General features: G+C 40.5%; 1 long non-coding RNA gene across 3 annotated transcripts; it reads left to right on the forward strand.

Annotated features, from left to right (window-relative positions):
- Positions 1-9: 9 nt before the first annotated feature.
- On the forward strand, positions 10-17,700 carry 9430065F17Rik (RIKEN cDNA 9430065F17 gene). Of its 3 annotated transcripts, NR_131100.1 has the most exons (5): positions 10-61; positions 382-437; positions 5,993-6,095; positions 7,236-7,299; positions 17,673-17,700. It is a non-coding gene; the product is annotated as an RIKEN cDNA 9430065F17 gene (long non-coding RNA). The 3 variants fall into 3 exon arrangements; NR_131099.1 differs by lacking the exons at positions 7,236-7,299; positions 17,673-17,700 and adding an exon at positions 10,536-10,817 and having other exon boundaries at positions 42-161; NR_131098.1 differs by lacking the exon at positions 17,673-17,700 and having other exon boundaries at positions 42-161; positions 7,236-8,038.
- Positions 17,701-19,725: the final 2,025 nt, after the last annotated feature.

The raw sequence follows: 19,725 nt of genomic DNA on the forward strand, positions 1-19,725 counted from the left end.
CGAGGCGCCAGGAAAACAGGCTGGTGACGTGTGTGTTTCCTGTGTTTCTTCACCTCTGCAGGTGAGGATGGATGGGAACGCGAGCATTTTTTGCACTGGGACAGCCATAGGGAGTCGGGCTGCTTTTAAAATCCCGGGTTCACTACCGGAGATGTTTGAATGTGAGTCGAGCCTTTGACTCTAATGTTTGCTGATTATTTCTGGTCAATCTGTACTGATTTAAAACTCAAAGTCTACTTATTATGAGGTTTATTCCATATGTAAAATTCACGTTGACTCAATTTAACTTTAAAATAAATCAGCAAAAAATTGTATGGAAATGACCACTTTCTGTTAAGATGATTTTACAATCAGCCTATTTGTCACTCCGTGTCTTCGCAGATGCTCAGGAGCTTAAGACAGAAGGATGCCAAATCCAAGGATAACCTGGGCAAAAGGTACAAACTACAAAAAAGGGTTACTGAGCATCTTAGGGGTAAAGTCCCTGCTTGCCTGGGATGAAGAAGGCTTTAGTTATAAATACACCACTACAATAGACAATCTCGTCCTGTAGTTAAATAAAATAACCAGTTTGCCACAGCTGGAAAAAAAGTCTTAGTGTGAACATTGGAATCCATACAGTGTAGTGCACAGGTCAAGGTGCACAGATATGATTTAAAATTATAGAACAAAATTAAAAGCCCAGCTCTCTAGAATTCACTTGTAAAGAACTCAGAGAATCTAACTGGGAACATAGAAATAATGAATGAATGAATAAAGATAGATTGGCACCATTGGGACCTCCTATCTCCTCGTAAATATCTAGTGCTGTACTGGTCATGCCAAAGACCAAAGAACAAACCTTTTTAGAAAGAAGAGTCTGGACTCGTGACGGACAGTGGTTCACAAGGAAGCTAAATCTCAGCTGAGAAGGAAAGTCTTTTTTTTTTTTTTTTTTTTTTAATAAGAAACTTGTGTCCTGCCGGGCAGTGGTGGCGCATGCCTTTTATCCCAGCACTTGGGAGGCAAAGGCAGACAGATTTCTGAGTTGGAGGCCAGCCTGGTCTACACAGTGAGTTCCAGGACAGCCAGGGCTATACAGAGAAACCCTGTCTCGAAAAACCAAAAAAAAAAAAAAAAAAAAAAAAAAAAAAAAAAAAAAAAAGAAAGAAAGAAAGAAAGAAAGAAAGAAAGAAAGAAAGAAACTTACTTGTGTCCTTTTTTATTCTTCCCTGAAATGTTTAAGAAGGAGTTTTAATAACTGGTTGGGGAGGGTGGTTGGAGAGATGGCTCAGCGGTTAAGAGCACTGACTGATCTTCCAGAGGTCCTGAGGTCAATTCCAGCAATCACGTGGTAGCTTACAACTATCTGTGGATCCCAATCCAGTGCCCTCTTCTGGTGTGTCTGAAGACAGCTATGGTGTACTCATATAGAAAAAAATAAAAATAACTATTAGGTGACACAAATGCCAATATTTCTATAGATAAGAATGAATAATACAGTCTCTGCAAATATGAATTCAATTTGGAGAGAAGAGTGTGATTAAGAAGTCTCAGGGTTTACAAATATTTGGGCCTTAGTGATGAAAGCACACAGTCAGGTACAGGGTATTTGGTCCTTTTTGCTTTCATTTTAGAAGGACATAACTTCTAAAAACAACACCCATCTCCTTCACACAAATGACCACTTTCTGAGAGAATCATTTATCCAGAATACATGCAGCAGACAGTCTCACTTTGCAATATTCTCATGTTTACATAGAATTAGTAAACATACCACCCAGGATGTAAGTCACATTTTATGTAAGTTTGAACTGGAAATTTTGCCATAGAAAAATATTTAAAAATTCAACAGATGTATGTCTTAGTCAGAGTATGTATTCCTGCTCAAAACATCATGACCATGAAGCAAGTTGGAGTTGAGGGTTGGCACCATAAAGAGAGCCTATGAGAGGCTATTGGTGAAGCCTAGTTGCAGCAGAAAACAGCAGTGTTTTGGAGATGCCGGTATCACGAGATGACCACCAAGATTACACTTCCACATTGCTGTTCATCATCAAAGAAAGTCAGGACTGGAACTCAAGCAGGTCAGGAAGCAGGAGCTGATGCAGAGGCCATGGAACTGGCTTGCTTCCCCTGGCTTGCTCAGCTTGCTTTCTTATAGAACCCAAGACTACCAGCCCAGGCATGGTATCACCCACAATGGGCTCTCCCGCCCTTGATCACTAATTGAGAAAGGCCTTACAGCTGGATCTCATGGAGGCATTCCCTCAAGGGAGGTTTCTTTTTCTGTGATAACTCCAGCCTGTGTCAAATTGACACACCAAACCAGCCAGTACAGTACCTTAATTATCAAGAATTGTAACCATTTTTATATTTGAGACAGGTTTTCATATAGCCTAGGCAAATCTGAAACTGCATAGCTGAAAAACTTGTACTCATTCAATCCCTGCTTGTCCTCTCTGAGACTGTGCAATATCATAGCTATCTATCATAACTTTCTCTGTTTCTCTCAGAAAGTATCTCACAAGACCCTCAAGGACAGAAAAGTTTTATTTTATCTCACAATTTGGAGGTAGGGCACATTATGGCAAGGAATGCCTGGAAGGATGATAGAGCACAATAAAATTCTGTGCCCCCTGCCCCTGTGGAAAAACAACAGGAGAGATATAAATACGGATGCTCATTCATCAAAGTTTAGCCAGTTTAGTGATTGCCCCCATGAATCTAGATATTATAAAGTTTTCAGAGAGATGCAATCTTACTGTGAAGGCAGAACGGGGCAGAGAGAAGGTTCTCTGAAGCAGGCATGCTGAGCTGCTAATGGCTATGGATACCTTCTTCTGTGGAACTGCAGAGAAGAGGAAGGAGTTGGCTCCCTGTAGATGGTACGGGACCAGACTCTCTCTGTATCTTCAACTTAGGTTTGCTGTGAGTGCACGGGAGGAATTATGGACAGCGGCCTTACCAATCTATGTTTCTTCCATTTTATATACATTTTAAACTCAGTTTACTTGCTTGTTACTGATCATTTTTAAAGTTAGGAAATCAGCATAATATTGAAATGAATTTAGTGGAGAAAAAGGGGTTAAAAAGCTAAGAAACTACTTACCATCTATTCCAGATGTTTTATGAACACTGATAATTAGTTAAACAGGTTCACCAACTAATCCAGAAATTCCATTTATGACCCATTCTCCCTGTGAACTTTCTAGAACCAATAACTTTTGAAATTATTTAGCTCTGGTTCAAACCAGACGAGAGTGAGGGCATTGCTTGAAAGATAATAATTTCTCACAGCACCTTTTAATGGATTTGTTAGTATGGAGAACTTCCTTTTAAACTGTCCTAGATCCCCTTCCAATTCACTTGCTAGACTTAAACACTTCACAGTCATTGTCAGTGCTTGTCAGTGTTGTTTCTATTCTGAAGAACTGGTATGTTCTTAGTCATGTTGCAATGAATATTTCCCTATTACCTCTTTTGCTTTCAAATAAGCTCATTTTTATTAGATATTTTATTTACATTTCAAATGTTATCCCCTTTCCTGGTTTCCCCTCAGAAAACCCCCTATCCCATTCCCCTTCCCCCTGCTCACCAACCCACCAACTCTTTCTTCCTGGCCCTGGCAGTCCCCTATACTGGGGCATAGAACTTTCACAGAACCAAGGGCCTCTCCTCCCATTGATGACCAACTAGGCCATCCTCTACTACATATGCAGATAGAGCCATAAGTCCAACCATGTATTTTCTTTGGTTGGTGGTTTAGCCCCAGTGAGCTCTGGAGATACTGGTTAGTTCATATTGTTGTTCCTCTTATGGGTCTCCAAACCTGTTCAGCTTCTTGGGTACTTTCTCTAGCTCCTTCATTGGGGACCCTGTGCTCAGTTCAATGGATGGCTGTGAGCATCCACTTCTGTGTTTGTTAGGCACTAGCCGAGCCTCTCAGGAGACAGCTATATAGGCTCCTGTCAGCAAGCACTTGTTGGCATCTACAATAGTGTCTGGTTTTGGTGGTTGTTTATGGGATGGATCTCCAGGTGAGGCAGTCTCTGGATGGTCATTCCTTCAGTCTCTGCTTCACACTTTGTCTCTGTAACTCCTTCCATGGGTATTTTGTTCCTCTTTCTAAGAAGGACTGAAGTATTCACACTTTGGCCTTCCTTCTTGAATTTCATGTGTTTTTTGAATTGTATCTTGGGTATTCCGAGCTTCTGGGCTAATATCCACTTATCAGTGAGTGTATATCATGTGTGTTCTTTTGTGATTGTGTTACCTCACTCAGGATGATAGCCTTCAGATACATCCATTTGTCTAAGAATTTCATGAATTCATTGTTTTTAATAGCTAAGTAGTACTCCATTGTGTAAATGTACCACATTTCCTGTATCCCTTCCTCCGTTGAGGGACATCTGGGTTCTTTCCAGATTCTGTCTACTATAAATATGGCTGCTATGAACATAGTGGAGCATGTGTCCTTATTACATGTTGAAGCATCTTCTGGGTATATGCCCAGGAGTGGTATTGATGGATCTTCTGGTAGTACTGTGTCCAATTTTCTGAGGAAAAGCCAAACTGATTTCCAGAGTGGTTGTACCAGCTTGCAATCCCACCAGCAATGGAGGAGTGTTCCTCTTTCTTCACATCCTCGCCAGCATCTGCTGTCACCTGAGTTTTTGCCCTTAGCCATTCTGACTGGTGTGAGGTGGAATCTCAGGGTTGTTTTGATTTGCATTTCCCTAATGATTAAGAATGTTGAACATTTTATTAGGTGCTTCTCAGCCATTCAATATTCCTCAGTTGAGAATTCTTTGTTTAGCTCTGTACCCCACTTTTAAATAGGGTTATTTGGTTTTCTGGCGTCCAACTTCTTGAATTCTTTACATTATAATGGATAGTAGCCCCCTATCAGATCTGTTGGTTGCCATTTTGTCTTATTGACAGTGTCCTTTGCCTTACAGAAGCTTTGCAATTTTATGAGGTCCCATTTATTGATTCTTGATCTTACAGCACAAGCCATTGCTGTTCTGTTCAGGAACATAGTGAAGCATGTGTCCTTATTACATGTTGGAGCATCTTCTGGGTATATGCCCAGGAGAGGTATTGTTGGATCTTCTGGTAGTACTATGTTCAATTTTCTGAGGAAATGCCAGACTGATTTCCAGAGTGGTTGTACCAGCTTGCAATACTACCAGCAGTGGAAGAGTGTTCCTCTTCCTCCACATCCTTGCCAGCATCTGCTGTCATCTGAGTTTTTGATCTTAGCCACTCTGACTGGTGTGAGGGGGAATCTCAGGGTTGTTTGAAAAATAAACTCTATTTTGAGATGGTATCTTAGTAGGGTTTTACTGCTATGAACAGACACCATGACCAAGGCAACTCTTATAAGAACAACATTTAATTGGAGCTGGCTTACAGTTGCAGAGGTTCAGTCCATTATCATTAAGGCAGGAAGCATGGAAGCTCCCAGGCAGGCCTAGCTAAGGAGGAGCTGAAAGTTAAACATCTTGTTCCAAAGACAAACTTCCAGGCAGCTAGGATGTGGATCTTAAAGCCCACACCCATGGTGACACACTTACTCCAACAAGGCCACACCTACTCCAACAAGGCCACACCTCCTAATAGTGCCACTTTCTGGGCTAAGCATATTTAAACCACCACTTTCTTGGATGTGTATAGATATGCAAGTAGGAACACCAGTTACAATGATTCATACCTGACAACTTTTAACACTCCAGTATTCATCCTACATGCTAAATGAGTTCATGTAGCTTGTGTTCCTATGATAATACAGGTCTGTTTATCTGAAAGTTAGGATAATGTAGGAATGAAGAAAGGAAATAATTTGTAGTGGATTGAATGAAAATGCCCCCCGTGGGCCCATAGGGAGTGGCAATATTAGGTGTCAACTTGTGGGGGTAAGTATGGCCTTGATGGAAGAGTGTGGCACTGTGGGTGGGCTATGGGGTTTCAAATGCTTAAGCCAGGCCAAGTGTTGCTCTTTCTTTTCCAGCTGCCTGCTGATCCAGATGTAAAAATTTCTCCTCCAGCACCGTGTCTCCCTGAGTGCTGCCAAGCTTCCTGTCACGACAATAGTCAACTATACCTCTGAAACTGTAAGTCATCCCCAAGTCAATGTTTCACTTACTAAGAGTTGCCATGGTCATGGCGCTCCTTCACAGCAATAGAAACCCTAGCTAAGACACCATTCTTACCAGAAAGGGAATAAGGAATTGTTTGTTCTGAAGCCAAATACGAGTGACAATGTGTTATGTGAGGTATCACTAGGGAGACACACACACACACACACACACACACACACACACACACACACACACACACACAAATGCCTAGAAAACCCAGATAGGCAGCATAGAAATGTACCAGTGTCCAAGTTGTAAGTGTATTGATTGAGGTTTCTTATAGACCTGAGAAGGGGTTACTTATAGAGTGTGTAAGCAACCAAATGGGGGAAACTGCTATCTGATACTGTGGCCCAGGACTCAAGTATCTTATTACCTTAAGCAACACAGTTACAGTTTCATGAAACATTTATAGTTACAGAACAAAGAAACTTGTCAGTCAAGACGTCTTGAAAACATGTTGGGTGAAACTGTGGGGATATGTTACAACTTACTCGGCTCCTGCTGTAGGACCAGATGTTTTCTTGGCATTCCTCTTGGATAACACTCCTGACATTTGTGTTGGTCGAGTTAGGCATCTGTTTCTACACTGCAAAACAATGTACCTAGCAGTCGTATGCATGTTATATCATACAAAATTGAGGTATTGAATGGCTATTGACAGCCTAAGACACCTCTCAAAATTTGAAGAGTGACTTGCACAATACGCCAATCAGCCTTGAATATTTAATATAGGAGCAGGTGTTACTCTTTCAGGGAACTTCTGTTCATAATTGTTCTGAACAGGTCCACATCTCACATGTTTTACTTTATTTCTAGTGCCACGTGGACAAATGCCAGCACTGGGAACAAGCAAAATGTTTTTTAATGTGGAGGGAAAATGAAAGATGTGCATTACATGGCATATAATACAAAAAAAATTGTGTATGTTGCATCCAAGGCTCTAACTATGGGGAGTTGGCTGTTATGAGACTCCATCTACCTGTAACCTTTATTGTACCAACTGCATTTCAAGCCATTTAACTCTGGTTTAAAAGTGAATGTGTGGGTACTGAGTGAAGGGCCTTATTATATATTGGTTCATAAGGAAAACTTCCCTTTTTCTTATCCTAGATCCTCTCCTAATCATTTGCTCTGCTAATGGACTTTACAGTTATCTTCAATGCCTGCCAATGTCATATCCTTTCAAAAAATACTGCTATGTCTTTAGTGGACTTTCATCTAGTTATACTGTTGTCACTTAGGATTCATGCTGGAAAGGTCCTTTTGTGAAACCAAATATAATAATATATAATTGTTTGCCATGACCATTCATTATATTTGAAGAAAAGAACTCTAAACATACATCCAGGATAGAAAATGCTACTAATGATTGATAGGGGCAGGGATGGTACTTGTCTGTTCTTTACAAAAAGGCATGAATTATGGGCTAGAAAGATGGCTCCACAGTTAAGGGTACTCATTGCTCTTGCAGAGGACAGTTTCCATCACATACCTGGTGTCTCACAAGCATCTGTAACTTCGGTTCCAGAGGATCTCCTTCTCTTGAATATGTGCACACATTGTGCACAGACATACATTTAAGCAACACACACACATAAAAGAAAAATTATTTTAAAAACTGAGGTATGAATTAAATCAAATTCAAAAAGCAAAAAGATTCAATGAAAAAATCATTAGCTATGAGCATTTAAATATTATATCTTTTGCTTTCAGATAAACTCAGTTTTGAGGTGGCCTTTGGGATATGTGCAAATACTCAAGTAAGAACAGCAGTTAATGTGATCCATTCTTCTGAATGAGGTCATTTGGCTCATCTCCCTTCTCAATATAGGTCTCTGTTTCTGTGGACTACATATTGACAAAGTGGATATAACGATTGTAAATATTTAAAATAATATTAAAAATATTATTGTAAACAATAAGGTAGTTCAGTAGCACATTCTTATATCTAGATTGGTCCTCCAAAACAATAATAAACAAAGATTCCCCAAAGGTAAATAAATACCCCATATATCGACCTGACTTACCCATATCTATGAACATTGTACCAACACATGAGAAACATATGTGTGTGTGTGTGTATGTGTGTGTGTGTGTATGAGAAGTACACTGTAGCTGTCTTCAGACACACCAGAAGAGGGCATCAGATCCCATTTCAAATGGTTGTGGACCCACCATGTGGTTGCTGGGATTTGAACTCAGGACCTCTGGAAGAGCAGTCAGTGCTCTTAACCGCTGAGCCATCTCTCCAGCCCCATACTGAGTTCTTAATTTAAATATCAGAGAGGTCTTCAGTAAATAACCTAACTGTTGCTAGTTGATTTTTTTTTTTTTTTACTTTTTTATTTGTTTTTGTTTTTCGAGACAGTTTCTGAACTCATTCTGTAGACCAGGCTGACCTCAAACTCAGAAATCCGCCTGCCTCTGCCTCCCAAGTGCTGAGATTAAAGGGTGTGCACCACCACTGTCCTGCTCATGTTTTACTTCTTATCCGTGCATGTTTGAGTGTGTCTGAGCCATGTGAGTGTGACAGAAGAGGACAATGGGTTTCTTTCCTTTCCTTTTTTTTTCTTTTTTTTTAATTAGATATTTTCCTCGTTTACATTTTCAATGCTATCCCAAAAGTCCCCCATACCCACCCCCCAACCCCCTACCCACCCACTCCCCCTTTTTGGCCCTGGGGTTCCCCTGTACTGGGGCATATAAAGTTTGCAAGTCCAATGGGCCTCTCTTTGCAGTGATGGCCGACTAGGCCATCTTTTGATACATATCCAGCTAGAGTCAAGAGCTCTGGGGTACTGGTTAGTTCATATTGTTGTTCCACCTATAGGGTTGCAGTTCCCTTTAGCTCCTTGGGTAATTTCTCTAGCTCCTCCACTGGGGGCCCTGTGATCCATCCAATAGCTGACTGTGATCATCCACTTCTGTGTTTGCTAGGCCCCGGCATAGTCTCACAAGAGAGAGCTATATCTGGGTCCTTTCAGCAAAATCTTGCTAGTGTATGCAATGGTGTCAGCGTTTGGAAGCTGATTATGGGATGGATCCCTGCATATGGCAATCACTAGATGGTCCATCCTTTCGTCACAGCTCCAAATTTTGTCTCTGTAACTCCTTCCATGGGTGTTTTGTTCCCATTTCTAAGAAGGGGCAAAGTGTCCACACTTTGGTCTACCGGAGGATCCCGCAATACTTCTCCTGGGCATATATCCAGAAGATGTCCCAACCGGTAAGAAGGACACATGCTCCACTATGTTCATAGCAGCCTTATTTATAATAGCCAGAAGCTGGAAAGAACCCAGATGCCCTCAGCAGAGGAATGGATACAGAAAATGTGGTACATTTACACAATGGAGTACTACTCAGCTATTAAAAAAATGAATTTATGAAATTCCTAGGCAAATGGATGGACCTGGAGGGCATCATCCTGAGTGAGGTAACCCAATCACAAAGGAACTCGAACAATATGTACTCACTGATAAGTGGATATTAGCCCAGAAACTTAGGATACCCAAGATATAAGATACAATTTGCTAAACGCATGAAATTCAAGAAGAACGAAGACCAAAGTGTGGACACTTTTTTTTTCTTTTAAGAGTTATTTACTATTATATCTAAGTACACTGTAGCTGTCTTCAGATGCACCAGAAGAGGGCATCAGATCTCATTACGAATGGTTGTAAGCCACCATGTGGTTGCTGGGATTTGAACTCAGGACCTTCGGAAGAGCAGTCAGTGCTCTTAACCACTGAGCCATCTCTCCAGACCCCTAGTTGATTTTTATGCTCTACCCGCCTTTAGCTCTGGGAGGCAACAACATGCTACCAGTCCGCACCCGGTTCAGACAAAAGACACACATACACAGTTTGTTCCTTTTCAACTTGCCTTAGAACACAATTGCTGGGCGTTACTATCTCCTGCTTGGAAAAGTGTGCCCTTAATCATATTTTTATCGTGTGGGTGGGTGGGTGGGGGAGCACCCTCATAGAGGCAAAGGGAGGGGGGATGGTATAGAGGGCTTCTGAAGGGGAGACCTGGAAAGTGGAAAACACTTGAAATGTAAGTAAAGAAAATATCCAATTTTAAAAGAAACACTAATAATATTTTTATCTCCACTCTTCCCACCTGCCCAAAACTTCAGTGGCTAGTCCCAGCTAGCCCCTGCCAAACATCTATGACCACATAGCAGTAGTAGTGGCCACAGGCCCCAGCTCCTCCTCCTATGACCTCATATGGCTGCTGGCTTATTCTCCCTCCACAGCACAGCAAAACAAAACAAAACAAACAAACAAACAAAACAAAACAAAAACAAAAAAAGAAAAAAAAAGACCAAAAAACCCCCACCTCCTCCTTGAACCTGGAAGTCCCGCCTACAAGTTCCATCCAGTAATTAGTGCCTGGCTTTCTTTACAGACAGATCAAGAACCAATTGGAGAACAACACTTTAGCATCAGAACCACCCCCTCCATCTAACAATGTATTTCAAAGTTGGAGAAAAGCAAGGAGAATTCAAACCAATAATCAAATAATTAGTTAATTAAATCAAGTTAGAATTCATGAACTGGAGACTTGAAAAACAGTCTACAGAATTAACCAAATAGTTCAGTGGTTCTCAACTTTCCTAATACTGCAAAATCAATGGCCATATCCCTGAATGACAGCATTTTTGGCAATAAAGATAAATGAATGACTGCTATTCATATCTATTAAAACCATCAATAGTAATGTGAACACCAATGTAAATGCCATCAGGCATAGTGTACTGGTGGATGTCACTATGGCTTTTGCTCAGGATGAAAAGAGAGGGAAAAGTACTCCTGGTTCAGGTGAGTGGTCTTTTCAGACACTTTGGCCCACTGAATGGACAGAGTAGAAATTACCAAAACTCTTGCATCTCCCGATTTCATCCCTTATAGATATTTGTGAGAAAACCCAGAAAAACTTGACTGCTAGGCCATTGCAGGACAAATCAAAGCTAGATGCAAAGAAATGGCTAGATTATTGGGATAATCTCCCAAACATTGGTAACCCTTCATGTCAGCCTTAGAATATCTATCAAATACAGAACTTTGTGCCATACAAACACACTAGAAACATCGTGGACTAGCCAGCACAAAGGTCTCTTGTACAGGTTTTTTTAATCCATATAACAGTGACCCATGGCAATTATGAATTCTCATTTTAACAAATTTTCAGTTCTATGACCCAAAATATATAATTAGAATAATAAAAAAGACAGGTGAGACCACAGGTAATGTCTTCATTTGAGTATGGAATGTAAATTTAGATGATCACTAGCTTGAAAAAAAATGCCTCACTTTGTATGATGGATACCTATATGTAATTGTGATTTTTTAAAATATTGAGTAGACAGCTGCAGCTTGCTTCTAATAAAATATTAAGTGAATTTCATTCTGCAAATAGCTAGAACTGAAACTCTCATCTGTGTGAGTTATATTTGTGGGGTTTTTTTTCAGGGTTTCTCTGTGTAGCTCTGGCTGTCCTGGAACTCACTCTGTAGACCAGGCTGGCCTCGAACTCAGAAATCCACCTGCCTCTGCCTCCCAAGTGCTGGGGTTATGTTTGTGTTGTATGCAAAGAAAACATTGAATAAAGTATTTGAAAGACTCTGCTACACAAACTGACTTAACATTTCTCCTCATGATATACCACTGCATTTGAAAACAACTGTGGAGGGGCTTATAGACAGAAATACTTACAACCCAAAGATGAAAATGATGAAAACGCTTCTTCTAATTTCTTCTGTTTATGTTTGACTCATATTCAAATATTTTCTCTAAACAGAAACTGACTGTCATTATACAGCACAATTTCCATTCAGAATTTCCCAGGAACATGATATCTAATATAACAAGGTAGCAACTTGAGTGTATAATAATAAGCAGTTCTTTCCATTTCATGGTCATGCAAAGCAACATTAGAATAAAATCAAACATACTTGAAGAAAAGGAGTGGGACAGGACATCAGGAGAGGATACTAGACCCCTTGCTGAAGAAGAGGAACAATCTCACTATAGAAGTTTATGTAGGCTTAGATTTTTTTAAACCTACTTTTAATAAGGGTTCTCAAATGCTCCACACCCTCCCCCCCCCCACACACACACAGTCCCCACAGCCCATCCAAAGGTAGGGGAGAAAAGATGATAAATCGGACAAGGGGATATAGATCTGTTTAAAGGTAGTTCTTTGGAGAGATTCCAATTTCTGTCAAGATAGCAACAGTCTAGTTCAATGGTGTCAGCATACCAAACATAAATCAACAGTGGTGGCACTATCCAGCAGAAACCACTAGGCCTTCACTGAATTGACATCCAGCAGAAACCACTAGGCAGGCCTTCACTGAATTGGCAGGAGTCAACGGGAGCCACCAGGACCAGCCAGTACACCAGGAGAAGTTTTGTGGTGTGCCTCTCTCCACAAAGTGAAGATCAGTGAAGACAAAAACTCGAGACCAAAGAAGCTTGGCAAAGGTAGCTATGCCAGTGCACCATCACTGTCCATTGAGTCCTATTTCTACTCTCCAAACATCACATGTTCTCCCATGGGACTTGCATTAGCAAAACACAACATGAGTCTGCATCACATGACATATCCAAAAATATCCACTTCAAGTTTAGTTTCCTGGCTTAATGTGGCAATAACACATGTGAAAAATGGTAGATGATGTATCTGTCATTATCCACTTGTAGATCTGGAGTTCTGTTCTGGTTAGATGTAAAGAAACAGTCCACACACAGTTTAACCTGTGGTGTAAAGACCAGGGAAGGCATCCAAGTTGCAGACAAATGCCAATGTAAAATAAACCCCAGAGGGCAGCATCAGTCAGGGAGAATTGCAGAGTGAAATGAGAAATAATATACATCAGCCGGGCGTGGTGGCACACGCCTTTAATCCCAGCACTTGGGAGGCAGAGGCAGGCGGATTTCTGATCATTGGAGCAAGGTTCCCCAGTGATCATTTAACTTTCTCCCATAGAAACATTCTGCATTAGCTGTGAGGTTTGCCCAGATACCTTTAAAATCTATGCTTACAGTAAGCTAAGGAGATTGTTCCATAGTTGAGAGTAGTTAATATTCTTCCAGAGCATGAGTTTCTTTCCTAACATACACGTGGTGGCTCACGAGCACACATAGCAGCAGTTCTAGAGGATCAGACTCCATCTTTTGACATCATCAGTCTCATTTAGAAAACATGGGAACAGGGATGCAGACAGGCAGGCAGACACATACACACACTCCTAGTGAAATAAAAATGGAAATATATACTTAAAGTGTTTATAATGCCCAAGATGGTGTATACCTTTAATACCAGCAGCGAGGCACCAGAGGGAGTTGGATCTCTGAAATGTAGGACAGCCTGAGTGAGTTTCAGGAATACGGCACTACATAGAGAAATTGTGTCTGGAGCAACAGCAACAAAAAGATGAAAACTCAGGTTTACATTTAGAACATACTTTGATGTTTGGAAATAATATTATTTACTTGCTCTTTAAATATATACAATAAAACAAATGGTAAAACACTTGCCAGTTGCCATTTTAAAAGATGCATCATTTCAATAAATTTCTTGCTAGTACAGTTCTCAAGACCCCCTCTGTCCACCACACTGAGCCTGTACAAATTGCCCACATATATGAAAAGCCTCGCAGGGAGGCTTTTAATGAGTTGTGTGGATAGTTCCATACCTGCTCTGAAGACATACTGAGCTGCGTCAAGAAGTTATATAGCAGATGGTGACTTAATATAAGGTTAATCATTGAACTTCATTCTGTGACTTTATAATAAATATACTTCCCTCATTTCTCACCACAACAGTAATGATTTTACTATCCATTTGTGCATATTGGGAAGTGTTCTCATTTCCTTTCTGAACATGTCTTTTGTCATACCTCTATGGTTATTGTTATCTTTTTTTAACTGATCTATCTATCTATCTATCTATCTATCTATCTATCTGTCTGTCTGTCTGTCTGTCTGTCTGTCTGTCTGTCTGTCTGTCTGTCTGTCTGTCTATCTATGCATCCAATATAGATATCACTTGTCCACTCTCAAGAACAGAATTACATGGGTCTTCATACTTATGGGATTCCGTGATCATTCTACATCAGCAAAACAGGATACAGATTAGAAATTAAAACTAAAACTCCCATCTTAGGTTGTGGGTTGACAAATGTCAGTAATTACTAGAAACTTTTGGTTATTATCAGGCTTATATTTCTTTTGGAAAATAAGTACCTTGAAAATTATCTACTTCAGAAAATAAAGATATGTTCCTTTTTGATTCACGACTCTTTATTAGTTGGCTCCTTTCTTGTTCTGATAAAGCACTCAGACCAAAAGGAACATGGGGAAGGAAATGGTTTAAGGGGTTTATATGTGACAGACCATCAGTAGAAGAAGACAGAGCAAGAGATCAAGTATTAAACTGGATGTTTGGTGTAATTGTAGAAACACATTTGATCCGGCTAGGCACTGGGATCAGCAGCTGCTTGCCAGCTGTCTACTCAGTCTCCATGGCTTTATGACTGAAGGAGATAACAGAAGCAATAACCAGCAATAACGTTCTTTCAGTCTCTGTTCCCTCGACTCATCTACCAATGGCTATCTCAGTTTTCTCTTTATCCAGCTGGGGATCACCTTCCCAGTGATGGAAAGGCCATCAGTGATCTGATGCCTCTCAAAGCAGTCATTAGTCAAGGAATTACTTCACTAATTTGACAACAGGCTAATTTGCTAGAGGTCATATGTAGTCAAGGTTTCCTCTACCTAGATTTCCATAGCTTCTTTCAAGTCAGCAAATACTTACTAATGCACTCTCAATTTGTCAATCCACCTTGTTAATTGTAAGTTGAATTTAGGGAGTTTTCAGTTGCTGGAGGAGGGAAGATACACCTATCAGGGAATGAGGAATAGGGCTTTAGCCAACCTGGGTTTTAAGTGAACAAAGTCATAAATCATCTCTTTATGCTTTTGATGAGGCTGCCCCTTTTTTTCACCACCTACCAACTTTGCTGCTGTGGTTTTGGATGGTTCTTACCAATTTAGCAAAGTTTAAAAGTGCTAGAAAATGTTAATTCAATGTAATGAGCTCTCTCAAATTCCTGCCAGTATGAGTTCATGTCTGCTACCATGAGTTCATATCTGCCACCTGAAGTCTAGGCAGGCTGCATGCAAATGGACCTCTCCCACTCTCTTGATGCCCCCAGCCTATTTCCAGTCACCTCCAAAACTCCATGACAGAAGTCCATGCCAGCCACCAGAAGTATAGCTCTAACATGGCTGGAGATCCCCTGCTAAACCACAGAGCATACCTGTTAGAAAACTGGAGTGAAAACAGAAACCATGAAACAACACACCCATCCACCAAAGACAAACTCAGAAATCAGCAGCACCTAGACCTATAATCACCCCAAATTTATATGCCTACATGCAAAAATATGAACAGTCATCAACAGCCAAGGCCATATGTCACCACCAGAGACTAGCTAACTGACTACAGCATGCTAGCTGAAGCAGAAGAAAATATGAAAACCAACTTTATAAACCTGATGTAGGTTCTTAAAGGGGAAGCAAATGAATATTTGAATAAATCATGGAAAAGACAAATGAAACATTTTTATGAAATGAATAAATCCCTCTAAGAAAGCCAAAGGGGGAAAACAGTTGAAGGACATGAGTAAAATTGTTTAAGACCCGAAAACAGAAATAGAAGTCATAAAGAAAGCACAAATTGAGGGGGTTCTGGAAATGAAAATTCCAGATAAGTGAACAAGAACCACAGGTGTACACTTCTCTAAAAGGATATAATAAATAAAAGATAAAAACTCAGGCATTAAAAATAAGACAGAAGTAATAGCTTCAGTCATCAAATAAAATGTTGCATCTAAAAAAAATTCTGGATATGACACATGTAGAAATTCTAGGACTGCATGAAATACCAAACATATAAATTATAGAAAGAGCAAGGGAAGAATCCACTTCAAAGGTTCAGAAAATATTTTCAGCAAAATCATAGAAGAAAACTTTTCTAACTTAAAAGAGATGCCTTTAATGGTATAAAAACCATATAGGAGGCTAAATAGATTGGACCACAAAAGAAGTCCCCTCACTACATAATAAAAACACTTAATAGTAAAATCAATTCCCCCATAAAAATACATAGACTAAGTGAATGGATGAGAAAAAGATCCATTTTTTGTTTAAAAACAAAACAAAACAAAACAACAACAACAACAAAACAAAACTCAAAGTCAAAGGTAGCGTTGCTTCAGAGTGAAGGGTTGGAAAAAGCTTTTCCAAGCATATGGACCGAAGATATAAACTGGTGTTGTTATTGTGATATCCAATAAAATAGAATTCAAGCCCAAATTAATCAAAAACACACAGCCAGTGAAACACACCAAACCAAATGTGGAAGGAGACTTCATATCTATCAAAGTTTAAAAAAAAATCCTCCAATATTATGTTTCTATTCTTAACTTTTTAGCCTTGAACAAAAAAGTAAGTTCAGGCAAGAATCTGATTTTTAGGCTAGAACGAAGTAGGCTTCAGGCAAGAGTTTGATTTTGGGCTAGGACAGGGAAGTAGGCTCAGATATCTTGGTCATCCTGATAAGCCCTTAGAAACAGTGATCACAGGACTTTGTTTATTGCCTTACTTGTTCCTTGACTATTTGTGTTTGTTGTCTTGCTTGTTCCTTAACCTGGAACTGACCTTATTACTTGCATGTCATTAAAATGGTATAAAAAAGCAGATTGGGAAAAAATAAGCCTGCCTCAGCCTCAGAACTGGCTGAGGTCATGCTCCAATGTTGTCTAATTGTCTTTTTTCTTTCTTTTTAAAATATTATTTATTTATTTATTTATTTATTTATTTATTTATTTATTTATTTATTTATTTATTTATTATATGAGTACACTGTAGCTGTCTTCAGACACACACACCAGAAAAGTGCATCAAACCCATTATAGATGGTTTTGAGCCACTATGTGGTTGCTGGGAATTGAACTCAAGATCTTTTGGAAGAGCAATCAGTGCTCTTAATCACTGAGCCACCTCTCCAGCCCCATGATGGTACATATTGTTCTCTCTACAGCCCTTCCTTTTTTCTCTTTAATTCTCACTCCTGCTTTGGAGAACCTGTTGACTGACTGAGCTGGCTTGGTCAACTGACCACACCCCAAAATGACAGGATATTCTGAAATAAAGGAAAACAAGTGAATATCACACATGATACCAATTACAACCATCTGTAATAACATACATACCAAGAGGTATTGAAAGACTCCGAGAGGAGCCCCTTGTTCAGGCCTCAGGACAATAGCGGACACCCAAGAACTCACTATAGACCAAGCTTGATGCAAACCACATGAGGCTTTATTTGGGGAAAGCCAGAGCTCTGGGGACGACTCATATCCCACACAGGGTTAGAGGAGTCAACCTCGAGGGGAAAGAGGTCCCAGTTTTTATAGGCCCTCAGGGGGTGTAGTGGTTATTCCTGGTTGTCAACTTGACTATATTTGGAATGAACTACAATCCAGAATTGGAAGGCTCACCAGTGACCCTTATCTGGAGGCTTGGAGATCCTTATCTGGATCTTGGTATGGAGATCTTGAGCCATAGTGGCTATGGATTCCAGAAGATTGAATCTCCGAGTTCAAGGAACACACCTTTAATCTGGCCTACGCCTTTCATCTGGGATTAAGGGTGTGGTGGAACACACCTTTAATCTGGACTACACCTTCTGCTGGAGACAATATAAGGACATTGAAAGAAGGGAGTCTAGCTCTTGCTCCTTCGCCTGCTTGCTGCGTGAGACTGAGTAACTGCTAGATCCTTGGACTTCCATTCACAGCTGCGACTGAACCATTGTTGGGAATTGGGCTGCCAACTGTAAGTCATCAATACATTCCTTTACTATCTAGAGACTGTCCATAAGTTCTGTGACTCTAGAGAACCCTGACTAATACAGGGGGGAAAGGAGAAGTGGGGGGACTAGGAGATTTCCAGATCTAAACAATGTCTATTCTCAAGAAATGGGTATAAGAGGGGTACAAGGAAAGAGTCTGGTGCAGGTGTAGCAACTCAGGATTGGCCAGGCTGTGGTTGCTGGGGAGATTTTCCGACTCTTCCCCAGCAAACAATATCACAAAGACCTGGCAATGGGCTTCATCAGTGGGCACACACATGGGTTCAAGGAATGGTCAAAACATTGGCAGACACACAAGTTCAAGGAGTGGCCAGAGCATTGTGCACCTCTATTTTTCTAAATCAGTGAAGCTAGTTCTGCTAGCGACCAAATCTATTTTGCCAATTTCAGGGCTTCTGTGAACTTTTACATTCTGTCAGGATCTTTCAGCATCATGTGATTCCAATATAAATCTAAAGGTGACCCAGAGTGAGATAAGTGGTGGAAGGGCTTCTTGTATTGGTAAGTAATATCCCTAAAGTACTCCTAATCTGGAGCTGGGGGTCACACAGGACTTACCTCTAAGGAAAGTGGATGGCAGAGAACTCTATAAACTCTTATGCATATTGCACTTTCAAAACCCATAAAATGAAGAATGAGGGCATCTACACAGCAGTGTGTTGGGGATGGAGAGTTGGCTCAACAGTTAAGAGGACTGGCTACTCTCCCAGACGACCTGGAGTTGATTCCTAGATACCACATGACCACTCACAACTGTCTATAACACCGATTAGAGAGGATCAGACAATATCTTAGACATGTATGCTATAAAGATACAAGCACATATATACCTCGTTAGAGGTTCTGTTCCTGCCATGAAACTCCATGACCAAAAACCAGCTTGAGGAGGACAGGGTTTATTGGAGTTACATTTCCATAGCACAGTTCACCATTAAAGGAAGTCAAGACAGGGCCTCAAACAGGACAGTAACCTAAAGGCAGGAGCTGATGCAGAGATCAGGAGGGGTTCTGCTTACAGGCTTGATATACATGGCTTGCTCAGCCTGCTTCTTTATAGAACCCAGGGACACCAGGCCAGTGTTAGTTAGCATCTCCTACATCAGGCTGTGTCATTCTCTATCAATCACTAATTAAGAAAATGCTCTACAGGCTGGCACACAGCCCAATCTTACAGAGGCATTCTTTAAATTGACATTTCACACACTCACATAACTACAGTTTGTTTCAAGTTCACATGAATCTAGCCAGCACACGAAAAAGAAATAAATAGTAAAATGTGAAAAAGCATACTTTAGTGTCCCTTCATTGTATTATAACACAGCACACACTACGCACGTTTCTCACAGTAGAGAGCTGTGGTGATGGAGAAGGGACTTCTCAACCCAATATGCACTATCACAATGACAAATACAGTGAATATGCAGATCTGATGAGCACCTCTGGGCTGAGGTCAGCATCCTGAGCATGTACAGAGAGATGACACTGCATCAAGTGATGCTGAGGAGCATGCAGGAAGAATGACAAATAGCTTTAGAACTCATGGAATGTGGCCCCTAGTTACCACAGTCACATTACTGAGCTTCCTGTGGCAAGGACGCTAGGACCACATGTCCTGAGGACTTCATGCTCTTATGGAATTCTGTTCTGCTTGCTG

The sequence above is a fragment of the Mus musculus genome, chromosome 13 (assembly GCF_000001635.26).
Source record: "Mus musculus strain C57BL/6J chromosome 13, GRCm38.p6 C57BL/6J".
Lineage (NCBI taxonomy): Eukaryota > Metazoa > Chordata > Mammalia > Rodentia > Muridae > Mus > Mus musculus.